This window comes from Rana temporaria, chromosome 6 (assembly GCF_905171775.1).
Source record: "Rana temporaria chromosome 6, aRanTem1.1, whole genome shotgun sequence".
Classification (NCBI taxonomy): domain Eukaryota; kingdom Metazoa; phylum Chordata; class Amphibia; order Anura; family Ranidae; genus Rana; species Rana temporaria.
In genome coordinates, this window is record NC_053494.1 from 199,925,583 (window position 1) to 199,931,603 (window position 6,021).

The 6,021-nt window shown below is 50.0% G+C and overlaps 1 pseudogene; it reads right to left on the minus strand.

Annotated features, from left to right (window-relative positions):
* The window catches only part of LOC120944450, a 222,268-nt pseudogene extending 216,522 nt beyond the window's left edge, over window positions 1-5,746 (minus strand).
* Between the last annotated feature and the right edge of the window lie 275 nt (window positions 5,747-6,021).

Consider the following 6,021-nt stretch of genomic DNA (forward strand, 5'->3'; position numbering starts at 1 on the left):
AGTTAATAGCAAGAGTCCCCCTTTACATCATAGTTCACAGAGTTCCCCCTTTTACATCTGAACTTACAGAGTTCCCTTTCACTGCAAGAGGGGACTCTGCAGACTCTGATGTAAGGGAGAAATCTGGGGACTCTAACAAAAAGGGGTGCTCTGGGAACCCTGATTTAAGGGGGAACACTGAGAACTCTGATGTATGGAGAAGACTCTGATGTAAGGGGGGAAACATTGTGGCCTCTGGTGTAAAGGGGAACTCTGATGTAAGGGGTGCTCTGAGAACCCTGATTTACCTTAGTGTACTTACTCAGAGGCAGGAGAGAGAAGGGGGGAGACTTCAGTCACAGACAGGGATGGATGGTGAGCTCACTCACCCCTTGGCAGTCAGCACCTCTCATCCAGATGTATCTGAGGCTGCTGGACTTCAAATCTCCGGCCCCAACTTTCCTTTTCTGAGGCTCGGCACCAGGGATTGGAGTGTGGGTAGACCATGGGTCTTCAAATTACAGCCCTCCAGTTGTTCAGGAACTACAATTCCCATCATGCCTAGTCATGTCTGTGAATGTCAGTGTTACAATGCCTCATGGGATGTGTAGTTCTACAACAGCTGGAGGGCCGTAGTTTGAGGATCCCTGGGGTAGACACAGAGGGGTAGGTGGTGTTTGGGAGTGGGGGTGGGGTTTGTTGCTGCTGGCTTTGGGCAGTGTGAAAGAGTGCAACAGACCCTCTCAGCTTAGACAACTGCAGCCAGCAACCCTGCTGGGAGACCATAGTCCAGTCTAAATAATGTGTCCGGCAGGGGAGGGCTGGCAGCCTTAGGCCTGGGGGGGCAAGTCCAGTCAAGTGGCCCATAGAGCGTGGAAAAGTGATGGATCGAGGAAAACAGTCTAAGATTTTTCATGATCACAAGAGTCCACACAGAGGCCCCCCTTACATCAGAGTCCGCACAGAGGCCCCCCTTACATCAGAGTCCGCAGAGAGCCTCCCCTTACATCAGAGTCCGCACAGAGTGGGAGGTGAGCAGCGGCCGTGAACTGTGTTAACAGAGCTCTGGCAGGCATATTCCTGCTCTGCAAAAACAGCATTTGGTAGTGGCGGTCGGTGGCTGTGCATAGTGTCACCAGCCCGGGGGGAGATTTCCACCCTGCCAGCCCTCCCCTGGTGTTCGGGTTTCAGGCAGTCTGAAACCCGGACGCATGATTTCAAACCCAAACTGTCCGGCTGAATCCTGGACTGGTGGCAACCCAATCAAGTGAAAATGCTCCCCTGTGTGCACCAACACGTGCAAAACACACAAATACTCACAAAAAATAAACAACCCCCCCCCACACACACACACAAATGGGGTTTCCTGCTACGCTTGGTGTAGATTGGACCTTACTGTACTTGAATAGGCCAGCTTGTGACCGTGACCCAAAAAGGTGCTTAGAGAGGACGTTGCAGTTACCAGGTCACATGGATTGAAGGACCCTTGCTGGAGGATTGCTGGAGCCAGAAATTAGGTGCACCCCTGGACTAATCAAACATTCAGCCCTTGAAGCACCGGTGGGGGGCATTGCAAGTGTGGATTTGTCCAATTCCAGGAGTTCAGCTTTAAAAAAGGCAGACCCCCGAAGTAGGGTGACCACATTGCAAACTACCATTTAGGGACACCCCCTTCCTAAAAAAAGATAACTTTTTATAAAAAAAAATTGTGACCCCCCCCCCCCCCCATGGTTTTCACTGGTTCATCCTGGGACCTGTATTCTTCGCTAGTTGGGGGGAGGGGGGGTCGCATCTTCAGCTCAGAGGGGTTCATGGTGGGACCTGTAGTCCTTCACTTTTGGGGTCACATTCCCCCCAAAAGTGAAGGACTACAAGTCCCAGCATGAACTCCTAATATCTAAAGATGTGACCCTCCCCCCCCCCCAATTTGAAGGACTACAACACCCAGCATGAAACCCCTGAGATCGAAGGGTGTGAACCCATAGATTTCACAGGTTTATGCTGGGACCTGTAGTTCTTCATTATTTGGGGGGCGGGGGGTCTCACATCTTCAGCTCTGGGGGGGGGGGGAGGGTTCATGCTGAGACCTGTAGTCCTTAACTTTGGGGAGGTCACACCCCCCTAAAGTAAAGGACTACAAATCCCAGCATGAACCGATGATATCTAAAGATGTGACCCCCATCCCCCCCCAATTTTGAAACTCCCAGCATGAATCCATGAGATCTAAGGGTGTGACCCCATAGATTTCACAGATCTATGCTGGGACCTGTAGTTCTTCACTAGTTTGGGGGGGTGTCACATCTTAGGCTCTGAGGGGTTTATGCTGGGACCTGTGTCAGTTTCATTCCGGGACACTGTATTGTCCCAGAGTGAAGGTGCCCGGGACAGACCTGCAGAATGCGGGACTGTCCCGGGCAATCCGGGACACATGGTCACCCTACCCCGAAGACCAATTTGTGAAAAATTCAGGACAAATGTAACCGTTGTTGTTGCCTACAGCAACCAAATTTCCCCTTTCAAATCTCACATACTGCACTGGAAAGATAAGAAAAGGAGAAACAGCCTCTCCTTCCGATGTTTCATCGTACACTCCGAACATCCTACTCTACTTTCACACCCTCAAAAGGTGGAGAGGTGACAGGAACCACAACTATTTCGAAACGTTTCCTTCTCCTTCACGTCGAAGTGCGATAGGCACGAGAGGGGCATTACTCACAAAAGGTTCCCCTTCGTTGCGTTTGCACAAGATCGCGGCTGACCTTATGACCTCCAGCCCCAATTCTGCAGAATGCAATATATGAAATAATTACGCTAAAGCTGCGGTTGCCCATAGCAACCTGATTTCAGTTACCTACATCCCTGGTTGCCATGGGGTTGCATCACAAGAAGACTTTCCAGGACACGAGACAAAGTCATTGGTCCTGCAATGCAGTCTGAGAGAATCTTATTGCAGTTCATTGACGTTCAGCACACAGGTGACCTCTGCAGTGTCCGGCGTGGGATGCAGGGTGTGGCATTGGGTTCCTGACCCTCTGAGCCACGTGTTATTCATTTATAAAGAGTCAGCAAAGGTTCACATGAACTAAAAAGCCATTGTCGTTAGCCCTTGCCCCAGGGGAGTTTTGTAGGAGTCTCCCAGCTGCCAAGGAACTACATGGACCACCCTTCCCTGCCAGTCTTTGGGGGGCTTGTAGTTATCAAGAATATATGCAGATCAGCGAGAAAAAAGGGTGTCAATTATGCAGGCTGGACTGTCCACCATGCAAGTTCTTGGCATGGCAGTCTATTAAACTGAAAAGCCCAATAAAAGGAGGCAGGTGGGACAGTTAACGGGACACAGCGCCCAGCTTACCAGAGGAGGCCGTGACAACAACTGGGACAGGTGGCCATAAAGGTCAAGTCCCAATGATCCACCAGCCTCAGGATGGCTCGTGTGACATGCCCTTCAAAACATCTATGCCATGCCTTCTCTGATAAGCTGGCACCAGACCAGATCCAACCTACCACCAATGGCATCGGTCTTTGGCTCACCATCCCATGAAACCGTTGTTACAATCACCCATGGCATTGTTTATTGGCTCGCCAGCCATGAAGACATTGTTGCTATCACCCATGGCATTACTCCTTGGTAACAATGTCTTCTTCGTAGGCTGATGAGCCAAGGAGCAATGCCATGGGTGATGGCAGCAATGTCTTCATGGGCTGGTGAGCCAAGGAGTAATGCCATGGGCGATGGCAACAATGTCTTCATGGGCTGGTGAGCCAAGGGACAATGCCATGGGTGATGGCAACAATGTCTTCTTTGTAGGCTGGTGATCCAAGGGGCAATGCCATGGGTGATGGTAACAATGTCTTCTTCGTAGGCTGATGAGCCATCACCCATGGCATTGCCCCTAGGATCACCAGCCTACGAAGAAGACATTGTTGCCATCACCCATGGCATTGCCCCTTGGCTCACCAGCCCATGAAGACATTGTTGCCATCGCCCCTGGGCATTGCTCCTTGGCTCATCAGCCTACGAAGAAGTTATTGTTGCCATCACCCATGGCACTGCTCCTTGGCTCACCAGCCCATGAAGACATTGTTGCCATCACCTATGGCATTGCTCCTTGGCTCACCAGCCATGAAGACATTGTTGCCATCGCCCATGGCATTGCCCCTTGGCTCACCAGCCTATGAATAAGACGTTGACATCACCCATGGCATTGCCCCATGGCTCACCAGCCCATGCAGACATTGTTGCCATCACCCATGGCTCACCAGCCCATGAAGACATTGTTGGATCACTACTTGAGATTCTTCAGACATTAACCTTACTTGGCCAAATGATTGCCGCCCCCCCACCTTTAATGCAAGAGTCTGGCTGACTCTGGTGGCCACCCACCACAGATCCGAGATCATTGCTCAAGGTCTACCAGTGCCCCAAGGAGTAGATGATATTGTATGCATGCACATGATGGGTGATAGCAAACACATGGGACTTGTGTCCAAAATGCCATGGTGAGCCCTTGATTCAGAGATCCCTCAAAAGCGGCAACTCAATCTGTAGAAGCAGCGTGCAGAATGAGGGCTATGGGTAGAGGATACAACCCATGTTCTATCCAACATGGTACACAGCATAGCCCTGATGTGCAAGAGGAACCAACAAAAAAAATCAGTTGAAAGAACATGAAAACCTAGCCTATTATACCAGCTGGGATTCAAACTCAAGACCCCTGTGCCGCCAGGAACCCCTACATTGCTTAGGGAGGCCAAATATAAAAGTTTGAAAGGTGATCTTATTTCGAACACTAAAAATTAATACAGCAAGCAAAATAATACGTGCACAAAGAAATAACAGTTCTCTTTTTTCTTGATGAAAGAAGCAAATCAGATAAAGTTTACCAGCATGCTGGAAAATTTCACGACAAGCTCCGTAGGTTCACATCGGTATACTGTTTTATACAGGACACCTAACCCAACTACAGAGGTGGACAAATTGCTGCCAAACTTATTGAGGAAAGAATATAAAATACCTGCCAGCCAAGCTTTGGATGGAGGCCACCCCAACACCTGGGTGGAACCTCAACCTGTTCAGCCTCCCCGTGGGTCATGTATTTTGCTCCTCAACCACTATGCAACCAATTGGCTTTTTGACGGGTTCAGAAGGCAAGAAAAAAGCTCAACAAAAATTCTAAACCAGCAGTTTTTGGAGTGTTGTGGAAAATATTCCGGTGAAAACAAAGACGTTACCATCAACCGGAAAACAAAAACTACTACCAATTGGATTACCACCATTCCATCCCACTTACCTCTGGGTAATAGTCATCCATGTTTCGGCCAGTATGCAATCCAGGATTTAGATTCCCAAGGTTCTCCCAAGGTAGAGCAGTACCAACTCCAGTTTCTACAAATCCGGCAAAGCGCAATAGACGAATCGAAGATAACTCCCCATGCAGCGCGGAGACAGGTGACGAAGGGTCAACGCAATCCGGCTAGGAATCTATTCCTGGATCCCGATGTAGGCTGTATTGTAGTCAGCGAGCGGTGACAAGGGGAAGGTGGGGGGTCCTTATACAATACAAATCATTGAGCATCCCAGGCTTGATAAAGAGGACAACTCAACAGAGGTAGATAAGTGTCTCCTGACCCCTTCAGGGTCCTTTGTTCCTAATGAGAGGGGTGAATTGAGGGCAGATAGATGGGCATCCCACCTCAATGGGCAGCCGCAGCCTTGACTGCAATGCTCCCAGACACTCTCACATCTCCTTGTGACTCAGTCATCCTGCATTGAGCAGGTTTTTAACTGAACTCAGCTGCTCCCAGACAACTCCTCCTATGGAGGCCGAGCCTCACCGTGTCAGATCCCCTCCCAGACGAGGCTTCTGTGCAGCACCCAATGTGTTCTACAGGCACAAAGAACTGACAGCAGCCTTCATTGTGCTGGAGGATCACATGCTTCATAAATAACCATCGATACGCACAGCTCTGGGCAGGCTGGCCATAGACGTGGTCAGAAATGCGCATGATCGATAACGCTGAGCGTTCGTGTACCCTCCGGCT